General features: G+C 40.0%; 1 protein-coding gene and 1 pseudogene across 6 annotated transcripts in view; one reads left to right on the top strand and one right to left on the bottom strand.

Annotated features, from left to right (window-relative positions):
- Positions 1 to 21,491, top strand: part of SUPT3H (SPT3 homolog, SAGA and STAGA complex component) — a 654,143-nt gene that overhangs the window by 373,972 nt on the left and 258,680 nt on the right. The gene's annotated exons all lie outside the window — the stretch shown is intronic.
- Positions 9,929 to 11,779, bottom strand: LOC143684720 (eukaryotic translation initiation factor 4B pseudogene; annotated as a pseudogene).

Genomic DNA, 21,491 nt, shown 5'->3' with positions numbered 1-21,491 from the left:
AGAGTATGTGGCATAAAAAGTTCTGAAAGGGACCTATCAGATACAGTAAAACATGATTAATAATGTGGTGGATAATAATTTTGGAACTCATAGTTGTCCTTGGTTTAAATGGATTGAAACTTATAATTCAGGAATGGCATATACATTTATTTTGAATAGAAAGTTGGAGCAGTAGTAAATAATGTAAGAATAGTTATGTACATAAGTGTAGTGTTCCTATGTATATATAGATACTTCCAAATATTTAATTAATTATTTAAACCTTCCTGTTAAAAGACAAATCAGAGTGAAACTTCAAATTGCTTTCCCCCACCACCCAGCACTTAATAAAATGCATAGATGTTACATTTCTTTTTATTCACAAGTTGCTTGGCCTTTATTTTATTCAGATGGCCTATATCATTTAGGCACCCAGATGAAATAACAGAAAGACATCACACTTAACATATAACAAGTAAAAGTTCACTTGTTTTTTTTTTCCCCTTTCTGTTCCAGGTTCAATTTTTGTTCAGTCAAAAATTGACTGAAACTGCTGGAGCAGGCAGTTATTTTAGAATACTTTCTGGTTTAATGTTATCAAGGAGAAGAGTAAAATAATATTCAGCAACACTTGCAATTTTATATTGCTACTCTTAAAGATGAACTCTCTTAGAAGTGGTGTATAACTACATGGATTCAGATATGGTATAAGTAAAATCCAAATTCTCTAATTATACTGCGTATACAAGTGGTGGCGTTAGATTGAATGGTGGTTGTTAGCCACACAGGGGTTCCATCATTCATTCATTCATCAAAGGTTTATTTATAAATGTGCCAAGCATTTGGATATAATGATATATAAAAAAAAATCCCTGCCCTCATGAATCTTATATTTTGGTGTGCAAGAGAGATAATAAGTAAATGGATAACTAATTTATTATCAGATGCTATTAAAGGCTATGAAGAAAATAATGCAGGCTAAGTAATGGAACTGATAAGGTTATGTTACCTCAGAGGAGATAAATATTTGAGCAAAGATTTAAATAATATGAAAGAAAATACTATGCATAGATCCAGGAGAAGAGCTTTCCAGAGAGTGTAAAAGCCCTGAGACTAAATTGTGCTACAGAAACAGTGAAAAATAACAGTGTGGCTGAAGTGAAATAAGTGAAGCTACAAATGGTAGGAGATGGAAGTTTAAAAGGTAGTAAGGGGCTGGAATATGCAAATGTTGCATTTTTGTGCATTACTTTCAGCCCTGTTAGGCTTTCTATAGGAGAGAAGATTTAAAAGGTTTGGTTTACATTGATAAACATCTAATGTCAAGGTATTAAATTTCATTTTAAGTCTGATAGGAAACCTCTAAAAATTTAGGCATGGGAATGACTTGTGCTCTGATTTAAGGTCTTTACAAAAGGTCACTCTGGCTGCTTTGTGGTGATGAGACTGCAGGGGGTTTAGAGGGTAAGCAGGGAGTCTAGATAAGTGGCTCTGGTAGTGGTTCCTGGTAGCTCACACTGATGTGTTAGTTGTGGTGGTAGTGAGAATTGGTCTACTCTGGCTTTATTTGGACAGTGGCACCAATAGGGCTTGTTGACAGATTGTAATCCAACATTCACAGGTTGGAGAATAGAAGATCCAGGGAAGAAGATGTAGGTATCAAGGGGAATGAGGCATTGCATTAGCTAGGGTTCTCTAGAGAAACAGATTCAGCAGGAGCTATCTGTAAATATAAAATTTGTAAAAGTGCCTCACTCAACTGTGGTGATGTGGAGTCCAAGATCTATAGGGCAGGCCACAAGCTGGCAGCTCCAATGAAGGTCCTTGATGAACTCTGAAGAGTGGCTGTCTGGGCAACTGTGGGGATATAAGAGTCCAAGATCTGTAGGACAGGCCGTGAGCTGGCAACTCCAATGCAGGTCCTCTATGAACTCTGAGGAGAGGCTGGCTGGGCAACCGTGGGGATGTAAGAGTCCAAGATCTTTAGGGCAGGCCTTGAATTGACAGCTCCAATGAAGGTCCTTAACAAACACTCAGGAGAGGCTGGCTGGCTGAAGCAGGAAGAGTGTGTCTTCTGAATTCTCCTTAAAAGCCTTCTGGTAATTAGATTGTCACTTATTGCAGAAGACACTCCCATTAGCTGATTGCAAATGCAATCAACGGTGCATGCAGCCAACATGGTCATGATTTAAGTCCATGAAAATGTCCTCATAACAACAGACAGTTCAGTGCTTCCTCAACCAAACAACTGGACACCACCACCTGGCCAAGTTGGCACATGAAACTGACCATGACAGCCGTCCTGACATCCAAATGAACAGGGTGTTTCAAATCCTGCTGAGAGGTTCACTGACTTAAGGACAGTCAACTGTTGCATTTGATAAGATTTGATAAGAGTAACTCCAGTTAAATAGTGGGTCAAAAATCATTTTTTAGAATTAATCAAAAATATATATAAAATAAGATAATAAAGGTAACCATGATAGTCGACCTTTTAAGGAATTTTTGCTCTAAAAATAAGGTGAACACATGTCCCACATTGCCCAGGAAAATCTTGAATTATGCCCATCATTCCAGCATAATTATTATTAATGCCTTTATTACAATCAAAGATCTGAGGGAAGAAATGTCAAGGGAGGATTTTATTGCTTATATGTATTATTCTAATGATTCTGATACTCTAATATAAATGTTATGTTGTAGACTTTGAACTCTGGCAGTATGAAGAATTCTAAAAGGTAGAACAAAACATTTGTCCCAACTAAAACTTTTGTTATATATTCCCCATTTCTGAATATGATTGCACATGTACTATTTAAAATGCATATTTTAGTTACAGCACTCCCAGGAAATCTGCAGAATAATATTTTTCTTGGTTTGGTAAACTTTTTTAGTTTAATACAAACACAGAAAAGTGTACCAATTATGAGTATGTACAGCTGGCTGGGTTTTCACAAAGTGAAAACCTGTGTAATCGGCTTTAAGCTCAGTAAACATTGCATAATTAGGGCCCAGGAGCCCCAATCATGCTTCCTTCCATTTATCACCTGCTTTTCCAAGTATATTAGGGTTCTGCAGAGATACAGAACCAACAGGATGGATGGAAAGACAGATGAATGGATGGATGGATAGGTAGTTAGGTATACATATGAGTATGGGTATGGGTGTATAGATAGATAGAGAGTAAATATTAGGAAATAGAGGAATTGGCTCACTGAACCATGGGGATCGACAAACCCATATTCTGTAGGGCAGATGCAAGTTGGAAACTTGATGGAGGTGAAGTTGAATTCCCCAGAAGTAGCCATAAGTTGGAAAGTCATGAAGAAAATGATGTTGAATTCTGAAGGATAAGCTGAGTGACTATAGTGGAGATGGAAAAATTTTCTGAATCTTTAAATTCTCAGTTCTTGCTTTAAGATCTCTAACTGATTAGATGAGGAGACTGTCATCATTGCCTTTGTTGATTGTAGATGCAGTCAACCAAAGATACAATCACCTAACTAGTGCTGTAAATCCATCTACAAAATGACTTTAAAGTAGCAATCAGGCCATCGCTTGCTTCACCAAACAACTGGACATCATAACCTAGCCATATTGACATATGAAATTAGCCATCGCAGATGATCCCTTGTCAATTTTACACTTATACAGATCTCCTTAAGCTATATTTAATCTCTAATAAAATAACATAGTCATACATTTACTTAACGTAATTCACTTGTCCTGTGTACAATTGGAAAAGCAGTAATACTTTCCTCAGAGGAGGCTGCAAGTCTTTGGCGGGTGATATTCACTCTAACCCTTGTTATCCTGTCACTTAAATATTATGACATAAACTTAATACATATCGCATTATATGATAGAGATGTAAGAGAGAGAAGAAAAAAGATATTTGCTATACACAGACACACATAAACATGACAAACAAGGATGCAATAATTAAAATCATTGCAGTCCTCATTTCTGCAACTGATCATGTGGTTGTAGCTCATATTTATAACTACCTTCTTCTGCTACCCATTCCATATTGCCTTTACTCTTAGCAGGCCCGTCATGGGACTTTGCCTCATGGGGCGACCCAGACCTTCATTCATGAAGAGTAATGTGCTATTAGTAATCCTGCCTGGATGAGGTTGTTGTATTTTCCATTGACTTTTTTTTTTCATTTTTAAACTGTTTTATTCACACATCATACAATCCAACCTAAGTAAAAAACTCACTGGTTCCCCTATAATCACATAGCCATGCCTTCACCACCACCACCTTTGTGAGGACATTTCCTTCTCTTCTGCAAAGAATCCCATACCACACCCTCATATTTCCCCCTTAGTGACATTTAGTTTTGGCATATTGCCTTTGTTATATTCAATGGAAGTCTATTACAATTTTACTGTTTATTATAGACCTTAGCAGGCATATTTTTTCCTGCATGCCATCCAATTTTCAACACATTGCCATGTTTACATTAATTTGTTCTCTCTCATGCAAAAATGTTCTTATATTTGTACATTTTATCACTATCATTGTCTACTCTAGGCATACCTAAGTTAAACAGTCTCAGTCTTTATCCTCTATCTTTCTTCCTGGGGTCATACATGCCCCCAGCCCTACTCATATTCAGTTTCACTCAATGTACTTTATATTATTGTGCTGCCATCAGATAGTACTGTGCTATCCATTTCTGAATCAGTTCTCTTGCACATTCTGTACTCCTGCAGCACCAAATGCCCAATCTCTACCCTCTTTCTATCTCCTGGTAACCTGTGTTCTTAATCTTAACTCTCAGTTTTCACTCATTAATCCATATTAGTGAGACCATACAGTATTTGTCCTTTTGCTTCTGGCTAATTTCACTCAGTGTAATTTCTTCAAGATTCCTCCCCATTGTTACATGCTCCATGACTTTATTCTGTCTTACAGCTGTGTAACAGTCCATTGTATGTATATACCACCACTTGTTTAGCCACTCGTCTGTTGATGGACATTTGGGCTGTTTCCATCACCTGGTAATCATGACTAATGCTGCTATAAACATCAGTGTGCAAATGTCTGTTTGTGTCCTTGCCTTAGGTTCCTCTGAATATATACCTAGTAATGAGATTGATGGATAATATGGCAGTTCTGTACTTAGGTTCCTGAAGAACTGCCAAATTGCCTTCCAGAGCAATTGTACCATTCTACATTCCCATTAACAGTGAATAAGTGTGCCTCTTTCTCTTCATCCTTGCCAGCACTGTTGTTTTCTGTTTCTTTTTTTGATAATAGCCATTCTTAGTGGGTGTGAGATGATATCTCATTGTGGTTTTAATTTTCCTTTCCCTAATAGCCAGTGAGCATATTTTCATATGACTTTTAGTCATTTGTATTTCCTCTTCTGAAAAAACATCTGTTCATCTCTTTTACCCATTTTTAATTTAGGTTGTTTGTCTTTTTTATTTTCAGTTGTAGAATCTCTGTATGTATTCTAGAAATTAATCTGATATGTGGTTTCCAAATATTGTCTCCCATTGTGTAGACTGCATTCTTACTTTTTTGACAAAGTTCTTTGAAGCACACAAGTATTTAATTTTGAGGAGATCCCATTTGTCTATTTCTTTTTTTGCTGCTCACACTTTGAGTGTAAGATCTAGGAAACTACCTCCTATCACAAAATGTATAACATATTTCCCTACATTTTCTTCTAAAAGTTTTATTGTCTTAGCTCTAACGTGTAGGTCTTTCATCCATTTTGAGTTTATTTTTGTACAGAGTGTGAGTATGGGTCTTCTTTCATTTTTTTTGCATATGGATATCCAATACTCGAAACACCATTTATTGAAGGGGCTGCTCTGTCCCACTTGGATTGACTTGACCACCTTATCAAAGATAAATTGTCTGTAGATGAGAGGTTCTACTTCTGAACACTCAATTTGTTCCATTGGTCAGTGTATCGATCTTTATGTCAGTACCATGCTGTTTTGACCACTGTAGCTTTGTACTATGCTTTAAAGTCAGATAGCGAGAGACCTCCCACTTCATTTTTCTTTCTGAAGATATTTTTAGCTATTCTGCCTTTCTAAACCAAATTTGGAAATAACCAATTTGGTTATTGGTGTATCTCTTTCTGAAAAGGAAGCTGTTGGGATTTTAATTGGGATTGCATTGAATTATAAATCAGTTTAGGTAGAATTGACATCCTGATTATATTTTGTCTTCGGATCCATGAACATGGTGTGCCCCTCCATCTATTCAGGTCTTCCTTGATTTCTTTTAACAATTTCTTATAATTTTCTGTATATAGGTCTTTTGTGTTCTTAGATAAAATTTATTCCTAAATATTTTATTCTTTTGGTTGCTATTATAAATGGAATTTTTTCTTGATTTCCTCCTCACATTTCTCATTGCTAGTGTATAAAAACACTACTGATCTTTGGGTGTTGATCTTGTACCCTGCCACTTTGCTGTACTTATTTATTAGCTCTAGTAGCTTTGCTGTAGATTTTTGGGGGATTTTCGGCATATGGTATCATGTCATCTGCAAACAGTGAGAATTTTACTTTTTCTTTTCCAATTTGAATGTCCTTTCTTTCTTTCTTTCTTTATTTGTCTAATTTTTCTGGCTAGAACTTCCAGCACAGTGTTGAATAACAGTGCTGACAGTGGGCATCTTTGTCTTGTTCCTGATCTTAGAGGGAATGCTTTCAATCTTTCCCCATTGAATATGTTAGCCATGGATTTTTCATATATTCCCTTTATCGTGTTGAGAAAGCTCCCTTTTATTTCTTTGAACATATCCTTTAAAGTGTTTTCATCAAGAAAGAATGTTGAAATTTGTCAAATGCCTTTTCTGCATTGATCAAATTGATCATGTGGTCTTTTCTGCTTGGACTTCTTGATGTGGTATATTACATTAATTGATTTTCTTGTGCTGAACCACAAATTAATTAATCAATTAATAAATCCCGCTTGGTCATGGTATATAATTTTTTTAATGTGTTGTTAGATTTGATTAGCAAGTATTTTGTTGAGGACTTTTACATCTATATTCATTAAAGAAATTGGTCTTTAATTTTCTTTTCTTGTAGTATCTTTTCAAGGCCTTGGTTTTAGGGTGATGTTGGTTTCATAGAATGAGTTAGGTAACTTTCCCCGTTCTACAATTTTTTGAAGAGATTGAGCAGGATTGGTACTAATTCCTTATTGAATCCTTGGTGGAATTCCCATGTGAAGCCATCTGGTCCTGCATTTTTCTCTTTTGACACCTTCTTGATGTCTAATTCAGTCTCTTTACTTGTTTTGGTTTGTTGAAGTTGTCCATTTCTTCTTGAGTCACTGTTGGTTATTCATGCTTTTTTAAGAGGTTCTCCATTCATCTACATTTTCTAGTTTATTAGCATATAGTTATTCATAGTAACCTCTTATTACCTCATTTATTTCTGTTGGGCGAGTGGTTATGTCCTCTCTCCCATTTCTGATTTTATTTATTTGTATCCTCTCCCTTTTTTCCCTTTTTTTTTCAGCCTAGCTAAGAATCCATGATTTTATTGATTTTCTTAAAGAACCGACTTCTGATTTTGTTGATTTTTCTCTGTCATTTTTATATTCTGTTTCATTTATTCCTCCTCTAATCTTCCTTATTTCTTTCCTTCTGTTTGCTTTGGAGTTAGTTTGCTGTTCTTTCTTTCATTCCTCCAGGTGAACAGTTAATTCCTAGATTTTTTATCTTATTTTTTAATATAGGCATTTAGGGCAATAAATTTCCCTCTCAGCACCTCCTTTGCTCCATCCATAAGTTCTGATATATTGTGTTTCCTTTGCCTTGAGATAGTTACTGATTTCTCTCATAATTTCTTCCTTGACCCACTGGTTGTTTCAGAATGTGTTATTTAGCCTCCATATATTTGTGAATTATCTGGCCCACTGCCTGTTAATTATTTCCAACTGCCTTCTATTATGATCCAAGAAAGTGCTTTGTATAATTTCAATCTTTAAAAATTTATTGAGTCTTGCTTTGTGATCTAGCATATGTTTATCCTTGAGATAATCCATGACTACTTGAGAAAAATATACCTTACTTTTGTAGGGTGTAATGTTCTTTAAATCAGTGTTAAGTCTAGTTCATTTATCATACTGTTCAAAATCTCTGTTACCTTATGACCCTCTGTCTTGATAGTCTATCCATTGATATTGGTGAATTGAAGACTCCAACTATTATTGTAGAGATATCTACTTCTCTCTTCAGTGTTGTCAATGTTTGCTTCATGTATTTTGGGACACTCTGGCTTGATGTATAAATATTTATGATTGTTATGTCTTCTTGATGAATTGTTCCTTTTATTAATGCGTATTGTCCTTCTTTGTCCCTTTTAATTGTTTTACATTTGAAGTCTAATTTATCAGCTATCGGTATAGCTATCCCCACTGTTTTCTGTTGTTGTTTGCATAAAGTGTCATTTTCCAACCTTTCACTTTTGATCTCTTTTTATCCTTGGGTCTAAAGTGAATCTCTTGTAGACAGTATATAGATGGGTCCTGTTTTTTAATCCATTTTTATCAGTCTATGTCTTCTTGATTGCTGAGTTTATCCATTAACATTTAATGTTATTACTATAAAGGTAGTACTCGCTTTTTTTTTTCAGCGTTCTTCATCATTTACTCTTTCAAGGGAAGCCTAAAAAAAGAACAAAACAAAAACGCACATACACATTGGTTCTAGGCCACGTTATAAACCCAAACTGGAATTTCAGTAGAGAGAGGAGGAAACTAATAAAAAAAATGAAGTAAAAATAAGCCAATCAAGATTGGAAGAATTTAACTGTCCTTATTTGTCCACCCTTATTTGCCATCCAAGGCCATTAATTCTGGAGTTTTCTGACCTGTAAAAAGGGTCAAAGAAGAAGGAGCAGAAACGGATGGAGGGAAGGAGAGTCAGGACTTCAAGGAGCCAATTTGCTTGAGAAAAACAATGATTCCTCAACTGACCACTCCCAGTGGCTGAGATATAAAATATATAAGAGATTAGGTATGTAACTTAAATAGAAGCAGTTTTGTGGGAGGTGATAGTAAAAAGTAGTATAAGGCACACAGGGCAATGATAATGAGACTCAATTCTTAAAGCTCAAGGTTTCAAAAGAATGTGAATATATAGGATGGTGTTTAGAAAGAGCAAAATCAGGACACATAAAAGACCTGGGAATTCCCATGACCCTTAAGTACTTCCTGCTCTAGGAAATAACCGTATATGTGTTTATTGAAGAGCATACCATTTCCCTATTATCTTTTCCCTATTATTTGGTGTACAATAATCCATCACCTCCCAAACCTTCTTTTCAAATCATGTCTTTCCCATTTAATTTGGTCACAGAGCAGTCCTATTCTTTCATGGCCTTTGGACTCACTCCCAACTACCCCTCTGTGGGGTAAAATGAAGCAATCCCCCCTAGGCTGGCCCTTAAGCTCAGAATTAAATTAAGAAGAGGGGCTGGCAGCCTCCTGGAGACAAAAATGACCTCAGAGACTATTTAACCTATCTTTCCAAGGATGGAAAATTTATTTAGGTGATCTTTCAAAATTCATATATACCACAATAGGATGGTAAGACTTAAAAGGTAGAAATCTCATACTCTTTCTTATACCTGCCCTACTGTCCAACCAGATTCCAGACACTGAATCACTGTCATTACTATTTCTGCTAAATGGGGGGTCCCTAGGCACAAATCACAGAGGCAACTGCACATTGTCAAAAATACACAACTTTCCCTTTAAAAGCTCTGTGTCTCTTTCTCTCTGGCTACACTGGTGATAACACCAGTTAGTTTGCATGCAAAAAAATTTCATTTCATTTAAAAAAAGATCAAGAAAGGTCGCCAGGAGATGGCATGTTTTATTTTGTCTTGTCTGGATAGAGGTTTGATTTGCTCTTGAATGTTCCAGGATGGAGTGAGACTAGGAGAAAGTATGTAGAGGTTTAGTCAGTGTAATCCTCCCCCTCATTTTCATCTTCACCATCAACTGTCAGAACAGCATACTTGCTTACAGAACTGAAATTAAAGGCTGGATTTTCTTCAGTTTTCTTTGTCTCGGGTGCGGATCTGGAGTCTTGATCCTTTCTGCCATCTTTCCTATCAGACTCCTTCCAGTGGTCTTTTCTCCCTCCACCTCCTGGGCCACAGATGGAGTTCCCACTTTAGCCTTTTGGGATGCTCACCCCCATCTACTTTGTTTTCATCTGCTTTTCTTGCTCATCCTTCCTCAGAAGGTTGAACTGAAGGTACTTTTCCACAACTACTTGTAGGAGATTGCTGCTCTGTGTCTGAACTCTGAAACTGAGCAAGAGGATTAGAACTTTGCTTCACCCAAGCATTTTCCTTTGGTGGAGGGGTTGGCATTACCTTTAGAGGCTGATCAGATTTGGGAGGCTTAGAAGTTGGAGAATGGCAGTCTTCTTCCTTACTGAGTGTTTCATTTTCCAGAGATTTCTTGCTTTCTCTTCTTCATGCATCCTGATCTGACTTACTTCTCCCAGATGTGGCAGAATGCCAGTCTGCAATGGCTCACTTCCTGTCCTTGACTATTCCCATTCCTGAGTCTCTTCACTTTGCCAACCTGGGTGTCTTTCCTGAGGCTCTCGTTTGGGCTCATCCTGATCACTTGCAATTTCTCCTATTCCTTTTATAGCCACTCTTCTACTTCCCATTCTCTAGCAGCTGTGTCTATAGGCTTTGCCCCTCCAAAGATGTAAGTTGCTCAACTTGACTGGGAAGTGCTAGCAGAGGGATCATCTTCCTTAGGAATACTCCAAGACTTTAGATTCAGTTTGGGTCTTTGGGAGGGACCTCTATCATCATGCCTATAATCATCTCAAGAGTAATCATCTCTAGAGCTCCACAACCAATCATCATGTCTGTTGTATCAGTCTTCATAGTAGTCCCCATCTCCTCTGTGGTCATCATCCCTTTGGTACCCTCTATCAAGTGCTCTTATACTGCTACCTATCCTGGAGTCATAGCCTCTATCATAGTCTCTACTGCCTCAGTCATCATAGTGATCCTGGCCCCCAAAACGATCCATATCCCAGCATGGGCCGTCACAATAACCATCACGATATCCGTCACAATACTGGTCTGAGTCATAATGATCATGATACTTGTCCCCAAAGTTATCGTCACCTCTTCTAGGTGCGTAGTCATCAAAGTTGTCTGTGGCAGAACAGGCCCTCCAGTCTGTATCTGTTTTGTCAGAATCTCGATTTCTGTCACAGCCAAATAATGATTGTCTCTGTCTTTATCCTGTGCTTGATCAGCAGTGTCCTGATCAACTCGAATTCTCCTGTTACCTAGAGACTCTTTGTTGAGGCTCAGGGCACTGAACAGGGAATCCAGGTCCTCAAACTCGGCATAACCAAAACCTTTCAACCTTTCCGGATTGCTGGGTTCATGTGGTAAACACACTGCACTAATATTTAATCCTCTAAAGAATTCCTTAATGGAATCTTCTGTCACATCATAGGCCAGGTTCCCTAGAAATGCAGTGTAGGGTAGTGATTTGGGAAGAGCGCTCTGGTCGATATTGGATTCCTGAGTGGCCCATGGAGCAGTGGGAAGGATGGAACGGTCAATTGGAGGTGCCCTATATACATCGTCATCATTACTGTGCCATGTGGTTGAAACATCTCCTTCCAAGTCATCTGTTTCATCAGCCCACCTGATTGGTTTGGGAACATAGGTGCTTCCTCCAACAGTCCCCCCATCCTCAGCCAGGAAGTCTGTTAGGAAATAGTCTTCCCCTTCTTATTCTTCTTTTTCACTGAGGCTGCCATGTTGGGAGAGGGAGAGAGAATACAAAGGCAGCAGTACTTTCTTCTACCATTTTGTCTTTTGGATTTTATATGCCATATCTTATTTTATTCCATTTTAGCTTTACAGACAGTCTTCACTTCTACACTCTTTCCTCCAGACCTCTTCTCTTGTCTTTTCCTATATTCCTGTAGTGCTCCCTTTAGTATTTCTTGTAGAGCCAATCTCTTAGTCACAGATCTCTCCCAGTTAGTGTTTGTCTGAAAATATTTTAAACTGCCCCCCATTTTTGAAAGACATGGCCCAGTCAAAAACCAAAGGAGTTCTGGTTCTAGAATTCTTGGTTGGCAGTTTTTCTTTTTCAGAATCTTAAATATATCATACCACTCACTTTTCACCTCCATGATTTCTGATGAGAAATCTGCATATAGTCTTATCAAGCTTCCCTTGTATGTGATAGATCACTTTTCTCTTGCTGCTTTCAAAATTCTCTCTTTGTCTTTGACATTTGACAATCTGCTTAGTAAATGTCTTGGAGAAGTTTCTTTGGTATCTACTCAGTTTGGGATATGCTGCACTTCTTGGATCTGTAATTTTATGTCTTTCATATAAGATGGGAAGTTTTGAATGATCATTTCCTCCATTAGTCTTTCTGCCTCTTTTCCCTTCTCTTCTCCTTCTAGGACATTCATAAAGTGTACATTTGCACACTTCATGTTGTCATTCAGTTCCCTAAGACCTTGCTTATATTTTTCCAATTTTTCCCTATCTTTTCTTTTTTTTTTTTAGGAATTCAAATGTTCTGTCTTCTAGTTCACTACTCCTTTCTTCTACCTCTTCAAATCTGTTGTTATAGGTCTCCATTTTTTTTCATTTCTTCTATTGTGGCTTTCATTCCCATAAGTTCTGCTATTTGTTTTTTCAAACCTTCAAGTTCTTCTTTATGTTCACCCAGAGCCTTCTTTATATCCTCCAACCCTTTTGCCGTATCTTCCCTGAGCTCGTTGATTTCAAACATGTGTGTTTGAAATGTCTGTTTGAAATCCTTAATTAGGTGTTGCAACTCCTTATCTTGTGAAATATTGGTTTATTCTTTTGACTGGGCCATATCTTCTGTTTTCCTGGTGTGACACGTTATTTTCTGCTTGTGTCCATGAATTTGATTTCCTTAATTAGTTTATTCTGGAGGTCACTTTTACTCTTTTACCTAGTATTTTCTTGTTGTTTGGCTTTGTTCTATATGTTCTTTGGCATTCAGTTCAACTTATTTTAGACCTCTAACATAGCTTCTGTTTAACCAATCATAATTTTTCAGCTCCTGTTTTCTAATTCTTGCCATGCCTATATGGAACCTTTTTTTAAAGAGGGTCTCCTCAGATATGATTGACCCCAGTCAGATTTTCCCAAACCAGACAGACCCATAACTCAGAAGGAGATTGTAACCAGTATCAGGTTTTCCTGTGGGTGAGATCCAGCAGGTTGTTAAACATTCCTATGAGGCCTCTAGACTATGCTTTTCCTATTCTGCCCTACATGTGGCATTTGTCAGCCCACAGCTTCCCGCCAGGGTAAAGTGATGTGGTGTCTTTAATTCTCAGCAGCCTCTCCCTGAAGTGATGTGGTTGAGAAAGAGGCTTAGGTAGGAAGTAAGCTTAGGTTGCTTCTGTTTTCCATACACTGGAGCCTGAATTCCCTGAAGGAGGCAGCCACTTGAGCTGGGCAGGATGCCCCTTTTCTTGAGGGAAGATATACCCTTTAGGGAATTACCCTTACTGTGTTAACTAGAGAACTCTAGAGAAAAAGAATCAGCAGGAGATGTCTGTAAATATAAAATTTATAAAATTGTCTTATATTACCATGAGGATGTAGAGTCCAAGGTCTGTAGGGCAGGCTATGAGCTAGCAGCTCCAATGAAGGTCCTCAGCAAACTCTCAGAAGAGGCTGGCTGGAACTGGGGGAAATAAGAATCCAAGATCTGTAGGGCAGGCCACAAACTGGCAGCTCCAGTGAAGGTCCTCAACAAACTCTCAGGAGAGGCTGGCTGGCTAAAGCAGGAAGAGTGATTGTCTTTTCTGAATCCTCCTTAAAAGCCTTCCTCTGATTAGATTGTCACTCATTGCAGAAGATACTGTTCATTCAGCCAACACGGTCATGACTTAAGTCCATGAAATGTCCTCACCACAACAGACAGGCCAGCGCTTGCCCAACCACACAACCAGGCACCACCACCTGGCCAAGTTGACACATCAACCTGACCATGAAAGTCCACCCCTTGTCAACTTGGCAGCTATACACATCCCCTTAAACCAAATTTAATCTCTAAATAGAAAACAATAGCAGACGCACTTTTTCCTTGCCTAACAAAACTGAACTGTCGCACATACAACTGTAAACACATTAAATCTCTCCAGAATAGGGTGCAAGTCCTTGGGTAATATTTACTCTTAAACTTGATATCTTGCAACTTAAATGCTATAATATGAACAAAACAGCTTTTGTCATATGATAAAGGGAATAAAATAAAGAGGAAAACAAAGATATTTGATTTGTGTATAAATGCATAGATACTAATAACAAAGCAAGGAAGAAATATTAATACCATGACAGTCCTCATTTCTGTAACTGATCACATGGTCTTAGTTCATATTTATTACTACCTTCTTCCACTACCCATTCCATGTTCTCTTTACCTTCAGCAAGCACTTCTGAGATGCTTTGCCTGGTGTAGTAGCTGAAACCTTCAAGTAGTCCTGCCTGAATTGGGTTGTTGCAGTTTTCCATTGATTTTATTCACAGGGCATAGTAGTACCAAGATGCCCTAGGGGATCTCCTATATTCTAGGGAAACGCTAATCTACCTCCATTGAGTAGTTGCAGTCCTATTTCCCCCTGACAGTCAGGATCAATCATCCCAGCCAGTAAAATAATCCCCTTCTTGGCTGGTTGATCAAGGGGTATGAGTAGCCCAAAGTGACCAGGTGGCAGTCTTAGATTCCAGTTCAATGGAATCATTGTTGTTTCTCCTGGTAGAAGCACTCCCCACTCTGGAAGTAAAACTATAGACCAGCAGAGCTCAAGGTTGCAGGGACAGGAATCAAAAATTTTCCTAGTGGATTACTAGGGGTAATAGTGAGTGGGACTGCTTTCCACCCCTTGGTTCCTGGATCCATGGATCCTGGCTATGGGAGAAGCAGCACCATACAGTAGATGCTGATTCATAGTATACACAGCCTCCTGGAGAACATCATCCCAGTCGTGCAAAGAATTGCCACCTCAATGGCACCATAATTGAGTTTCTAAAAGGCCATTCCATTGTTCTGTCAATCCAGCTACTTCTGAATATGGGGAACATGGCAAGACCAGATAATTCCATGAGTGTGTGCCCATTCCCACACTTCATTTGCTGTGAGGTGGGTTCCTTGATCAGCAGCAATGCTGTGTAGAATACCATGATGATAGATAAGGTATTCTGTAAGTCCAAGGACGGTAGTTTTGGCAGAAGTATTGTGTGCAGGAAAAGCAAACCCATATCCAGAGTATGTGTCTGTTACAGTTAGAACAAATCGCTGCCCTTCCATGATGGAAATGGTCCAATGTAATCAATCTGCCACCATATAGCCGGCTGATCCCCTCAGGGAATGGTGCCACATCAGGGGCTGAGTGTGGGTCTCTGCTGCCAACAGGTTGGGCACTCAGCAGTGGCTGTAGCCATGTCAGCCTTGATGAGTGGAAGTCCATGTTGCTGAGGCCATGCATAACCTCCATCCCTACCACCATGACCACTTTGTTCATGAGCCCATTGGACAATGACAGGAGTTGCTGGAGAAACTCCTGATGGAGTGCTGCTGCGTACACCCAACTTTATGCTGACTGGTACCCACAGAACAGGCCATCTTATCCACTTGATTATTAAAACCTTCCTCTGCTGAAGTCCCCTCTGGTGGACATTTACATGGGATACAAATAACTTCATGTTTTTAGCCCACTCAGAAAGGTCTATCCACATACCTCTTCCCCAGACCTCTTTGTCACCAATTTTCCAATCAAGCTTTTCCAAGTCCCTGACCATCCAGCCAAACCATTAGAAACAGCCCATAAGTCAGTATACAGACACATCTCTGGCCAGTTCTCCTTCCAAGCAAAATGAACAACCAGATGCACTGCTCAAAGTTCTACCCAATGGAAGGATTTCCCCTCACCACTGTCCTTTAGGGACATCCCGAAAAAAGGATTGTAGTGCTGCAGCTGTCCACTTTCAAGTGATACCTGCATATCATGCAGAACCATCTGTAAACCAGGCCTGAGTCTTCTCTTCCTCAGTCAGTTCACTGTAAGGAACTCCCCGAGAGCTCATAGCTCTAGTCTGGGAAAGAGAAGGTAATGTGGCAGGAGCGGGGGCCATGGGCATTTAGGCTACTTCCTCATGTAACTTACTTGTGCCCTCAGGACCTGCTCTGCCCTATCTCATATATACCATTTCTATTTTACGATGGAGTACTGCTGCACACACCCAACTTTATGGCTTGGTGGGTCAGGCAGCTCACGTCTCATGGTAACTTAGTGGCTCATGGTTAAGCGTTCAGTCTCTGCTAAGGCCCAGTAGCAGGCCAAAAGCTGTTTTTCAAAAGGAGAGTAGTATCTGCCACAGATGGTAAGGCCTTACCCCAAAGTTCTAAGGGTCTGTGTTGTAATTCTCCTATAGGGGCCTATCAAACGTTCCAGACAGCATCTCTCTTTGCCATTGACACTTCCAGCACCATTGGATCTGCTGGATCATATGGTCCAAGTGGCAGAGCAGCTAGTAAAGCAGCCTGGACCTATCACAGAGCCTCCTCTTGTTCAGATCCCCACTCAAAATTAGCTGCTTTTCTGCTCACTCAATAAATTGGCTGGAGTAACACACCCAAATGAGGAATATGTTCTTACCAAAATCTGATAAACCAGCTAGGCATTGTGCCTCTTTTCTGGTTGTAAGAGGGGCCAGATGAAGCAACTTATGGGTTATCTCGACATGCCTCACACCCTGGACACCTAGAAATTTCACCGAGGTAGAAGAACCCTGTATTTTTGTTGAATTTATCTTCCATTATCTGACACACAAGTGCATTACCAATATGTGTAGAGTAGTTGCTACTTCTTGCTCACTAGGACCAATCAACATGGTATCATCAGTATTATGGACCAGTGTTATGTCTTGTGGGAGGGAGAAACAATCAAGGTCCCTGCAGACAAGATTATGACATAGGGCTAGAGAGTTGATATACTCCTGAGGTAGGACAGTGAAAGTATATTGCTGTAATTGCCAGCTAAAAGCAAACTAAGCATTTACCAGATCAATAGCTGCATACCAGGTACTAGGGGATGTATTGATTTGCTCACACAATGATACCACATCTGGAACAGCAGCTGCAATTGGAGTCACCACCTGCTTGACTTAACGATAATCCACTCTCATTCTCTAAGACCCATCTGTTTTCTGCATAGGCCAAATAGCAGAATTGAGTGGGGATATGGTGGGTATCACCACTCCTGTATCCTTTAAGTCCTTAAGAGCGGCACTAATCTCTGCAATCCCTCCAGCAATCCAGTATTGCTTCCGATTTACTATTTTGCTAGGTAGGAGCAGTTCTAATGGCTTCCACTTGGTGTTTCCTACCATAATAGCATTCACTCTACAAGTCAGAGAGTCAATGTGGGGATTCTGCCAGCTGCTCAATATGTCTATTCCAATTATGCATCTGGAACTGGGAAAATAACTATAGAATGGGTCCAAGGACCCACTGGACCCAGTGTGAGATTTACCTGAGCTAAAACTCCATTGATCCCTGACTTCCATAAGCCCCCACTCTGATTGGTAGACCAGAGTGATGTTTTGGGTCCCCTGGAATTAATGGTACTTCTGAACCAGTATCTAATAATCCCTGAAATACCTGATCATTTCCTTTTCCCCAGTGCACAGTTTCCCTGTTAAAATGCCAGTCTCCTTGGGAAGGCTTAGAGGAAGATTAACAGTATAAATTTGTGGCAGTGTAACAGGGTCATCTCCCAAAGGGACCTGGTCTCCCCCTCATTCAAGGGGCTATAAACACTCTCAAATCTGGAAATTGATTAAGGGGCCATGATTTTCTGTTTTTGTAATTCAGGTTAGACATCTGTTCACTTTACCTAGAACTCTTCTGCTTCTATAGCTCAAACAAAAATTCAGTAGACTGCCCATCTATTATACTTCTAGGTACCCCATGATCTACTAGCCAACACAATAAGTCTTTGCGAGTCATATTATTTTGACTCCTGCTCCCAGTGTGCTGTCCATTAAGATAGCCATGTGCATCTTGTCTTTGGTGATTAAGTGCTGCTACCTGGTTTCTGTCAACTTGGGATCTGATCATCCCTGTTGTGTTTAAGGATTCCAGCTCAGTGACAGCAGTTCCCACAGTAATATCTGAGCTACAGAGAAGGGCAACTACAGAGCTCTTCAGGGATGATGGAGATAGTCTCACAAAAGTATTTCTCACAGTTCTGGTAAAAGGTGCATCCTCTGGACACTCCTAGGTTGTATGAGCAGGTTTTCCATGATCAATCCACTCTAACATTCCAATCTCTCTAAGCTTTTGGATCCCCTCCTCTAAATTATGCAGTTCTGGCATTTCAACCTCAGGTGATGTTGGCCACTTTTTGATCCATTTTTCAGCTAACCATCCAAACTAACTGTTAATGCCTTTTCTAACACCTCAACCTATTACATTGAATGCAGAATCTCTGTTCAGTGGGCCCATATCAATAAATTCAGCTTGATCCAGCTTTATATTCCTCCTACCATTATCATGCACCCTTAAAATCCATTGCCACCCATATTTCCCTGATTTCTGTCTATATAAATTGGAAAACTCACACAGTTCTTTTGGAGTATAGCATACCTCATCTCATGGGTGACACTTTGTACCTCACGTTTTGGGGCCTGTTGGTACTTATAACTCTACTTATAGGTCTGGAAGAAAAGAGGTTGGTGGGGGTGGGTCATGAAAAGTATTAAAAGTATCTTCCAAGGGCGGGCCACAGTGGCTCAGCAGGCAAGAATGCTTGCCTGCCATGCCAGAGGACCAGGGTTCGATTCCCGGTGCCTGCCCATGTTTAAAAAAAAAAAAGTATCTTCCAAGCCAATTGCTTCAGGGCATTCATTTGCAGTTTCATCTGGTGAAACAGGATTAATCACTCCAGACAGAGGAGCAAGGGCTGTTTCCCCATGGAGGGTAATTATGTGATTCACATTGGCTGGTGGCTAGCTCCTCAGGGCAGGCTGTAAGTGGGGCAGATATGTCCTCAGGGCAGCCTGTTACAGGGTTATCTAGAAAAGACTCAGCAGGATCTAGGGTTTCAAGGTCTCAGCAGCCACCATTACCAATCCATATGTCACCATCCCATTTTTCACGGTTCTACTCCTTTCCAATTAATGCCCTCACTTTAACAGCAGACACCATACAAGGTTGAGATTTCAGTTTACATTGTAAAGTTGCTACTGTAGCAATGAGACTCTGAGTCTGATTTTCAGAGATCTCAAGTCTGCGGCTATAGGAAGTAAGATTTTCCTTCAGGCCACTCATAGAAACTTTTACATCTGTCATATGTGGTAAGCTTCTCATTGAAGACTTCAGCTCATCCCTTTCCTTCATCAATGTGAATAGCCTACCTAACAACAACCAGCCAACATTTCTATACCTCTTAATTCCACAAAACTCTGTAAAGGTGTCAAAAACATTATCACCCAGAGCCTGTTTTCATATAAACAAACAATTAGCAGAATCGAGCAGTGATATTTTGACTGTCTCTTTTGCCAGCTCACCCCATGGGTTGTCAGTGTCATTCTGATTACAGGAAACAGTTATTAGTGCCTTTGAGTCTAATCAGAGTAGAAAATCAGTCTTAAAAACCAATTTTTAGAATTCCATTTTCTTGAGAACCTCTCCTACTACCAAACGATATTAGCTAGGTTTCTCTAGAGAAACCGAATCAGCAGATAAAATTTATAAAAGTGTCTCATGTAACCATGGAGATGCAGAGTCCAAGGTCTGTAGGGCAGACCACGAGCTGGCAGCTCCAGTGAAGGTCCTCCATGAACTCCCAGGCGAGGCTGATTGGGCAACCGTGGGGATGTGAGAGTCTAAGTTCTTAAGAGCAGGCCACAAGCCGAAAGCTCCAATGAATGTCCTCCACAAATTCTCAGGAGAGGTTGGCTGGCTGCAGCAGGAAGAGTGATGGTCTCTACTGAATCCTTCTTAAAAGCCTTCCATGATTAGATTAAACACATTGCAGAAGACACCCCTTATCTGTCTGCAAATGCAATCAACTGTGGATGTAGCCAATACAGTTATGATTTGCATCCTCATAGCAACAGTCAGGCCAACACTTGCCCGACCAGGCAAACAGGCACCACCACCTGGCCAAGTTGGCACATGAACCTGACCTTGACACTTTCTTTTTGCCTAACTAGTTACTTTGTCTCTCAGGCATACCTTAATTCTACTTTTGCCTGAGGCAGTGCTGAAGACTGAAGAGTGCTTGCAGTTCTATCCAATGAGCTTTTAAGTAGAAAAAAAAAAAGAGGATAAAAGCCTTTTCAGAGCCGGACCCCATCTCCCTGGGTTTGCCAATCAAGAGCTGGAGTTGGTATATGGCTCTATGTGTACCCAGACTCTGTTTGCCTCCTTTTTTGGGGGGCCCAGCCCTTTTCCAGTATTTTATGCTTTCTAACTCAAAAAGATTCTATTGTTTTTTCCGTCAGTGTCCCTACCCCCCTGCCTCTGTCAGGGCTAAAGCCCTTAGTAGGGTCTGTTTCTTTTTCCCTCCAGGACCTGCCTGCAGCGTTCATGGGGGAGGATCTTGGGAGACTTACAGTTCTTTTTGGAATGTCAGTCATTTCACCTGCTCCAAACTGGGGTACAATGTGTATCCAGTCACTGAAGCCCCCCAAACTTGTTCCATACAATTCCTGACTATTTACTAGCTACTGTGGAGGTCAAACTAAATTCTACACCTCGCTATGCTGTCACCTTGCCCCACCTCCCATTTTCCATTGACTTTAATCACAGGCCTTGATAGTACTAAACAACATCTTGAGGGATCCCTTGTATTTCTCCATTGTGTTGTAGCAGTCCAGTTTCCTTTTGACAGTCAGGATCAGTCACCCTAGCCATTGCACTAACTCCTTTCTTTGCCTGTTGATTCAAAAGCATGAGGACCCAACAGTGGACAGGTGATAGTCTTAACTTCCAATTCAATGGAATTGTTGTGGTTCCTAGTGGGAGCTCCTACTTTTGAAACTAAGACCTCTAGACCATCAGAACATAAGGTATCTGAGACAAGAAGTAGACACTTTGCTGGTGGATCACTGGGAGTTATAGTGAGTGGTGCAACTCCCATTTCTTTCCCGTTGACTCCTGGAACCATTAATCTTGACTCTAGGAGAAGCAGCACCATATATTGGACTTTGATTTAGAGCATATACAGCCTCCTTGAGAAGATTAGCCCAGCCTTGGAAGGTGTTGCCACCCTTTTGGTGCTTAATTGATTCTTTTAATAGGTCATTCATCCATTCTATCCATCTAGCTGCTTCAGGATAATGAGGAGCACGGTAAGACCAGTGAATTCCATGAACATGGCCCCACTGCCTCAGTTTGCTGTAATATGTTCCTTAATCAGAAGCAGTGCCATGTGGAATACCATGACAGTGAATATGGCA

Source organism: Tamandua tetradactyla, chromosome 5 (assembly GCF_023851605.1).
Source record: "Tamandua tetradactyla isolate mTamTet1 chromosome 5, mTamTet1.pri, whole genome shotgun sequence".
Taxonomy (NCBI): Eukaryota; Metazoa; Chordata; class Mammalia; order Pilosa; family Myrmecophagidae; genus Tamandua; species Tamandua tetradactyla.
Note: the sequence above shows the minus strand (reverse complement) of the source record. Positions and strands in the feature narration are given on the sequence as shown.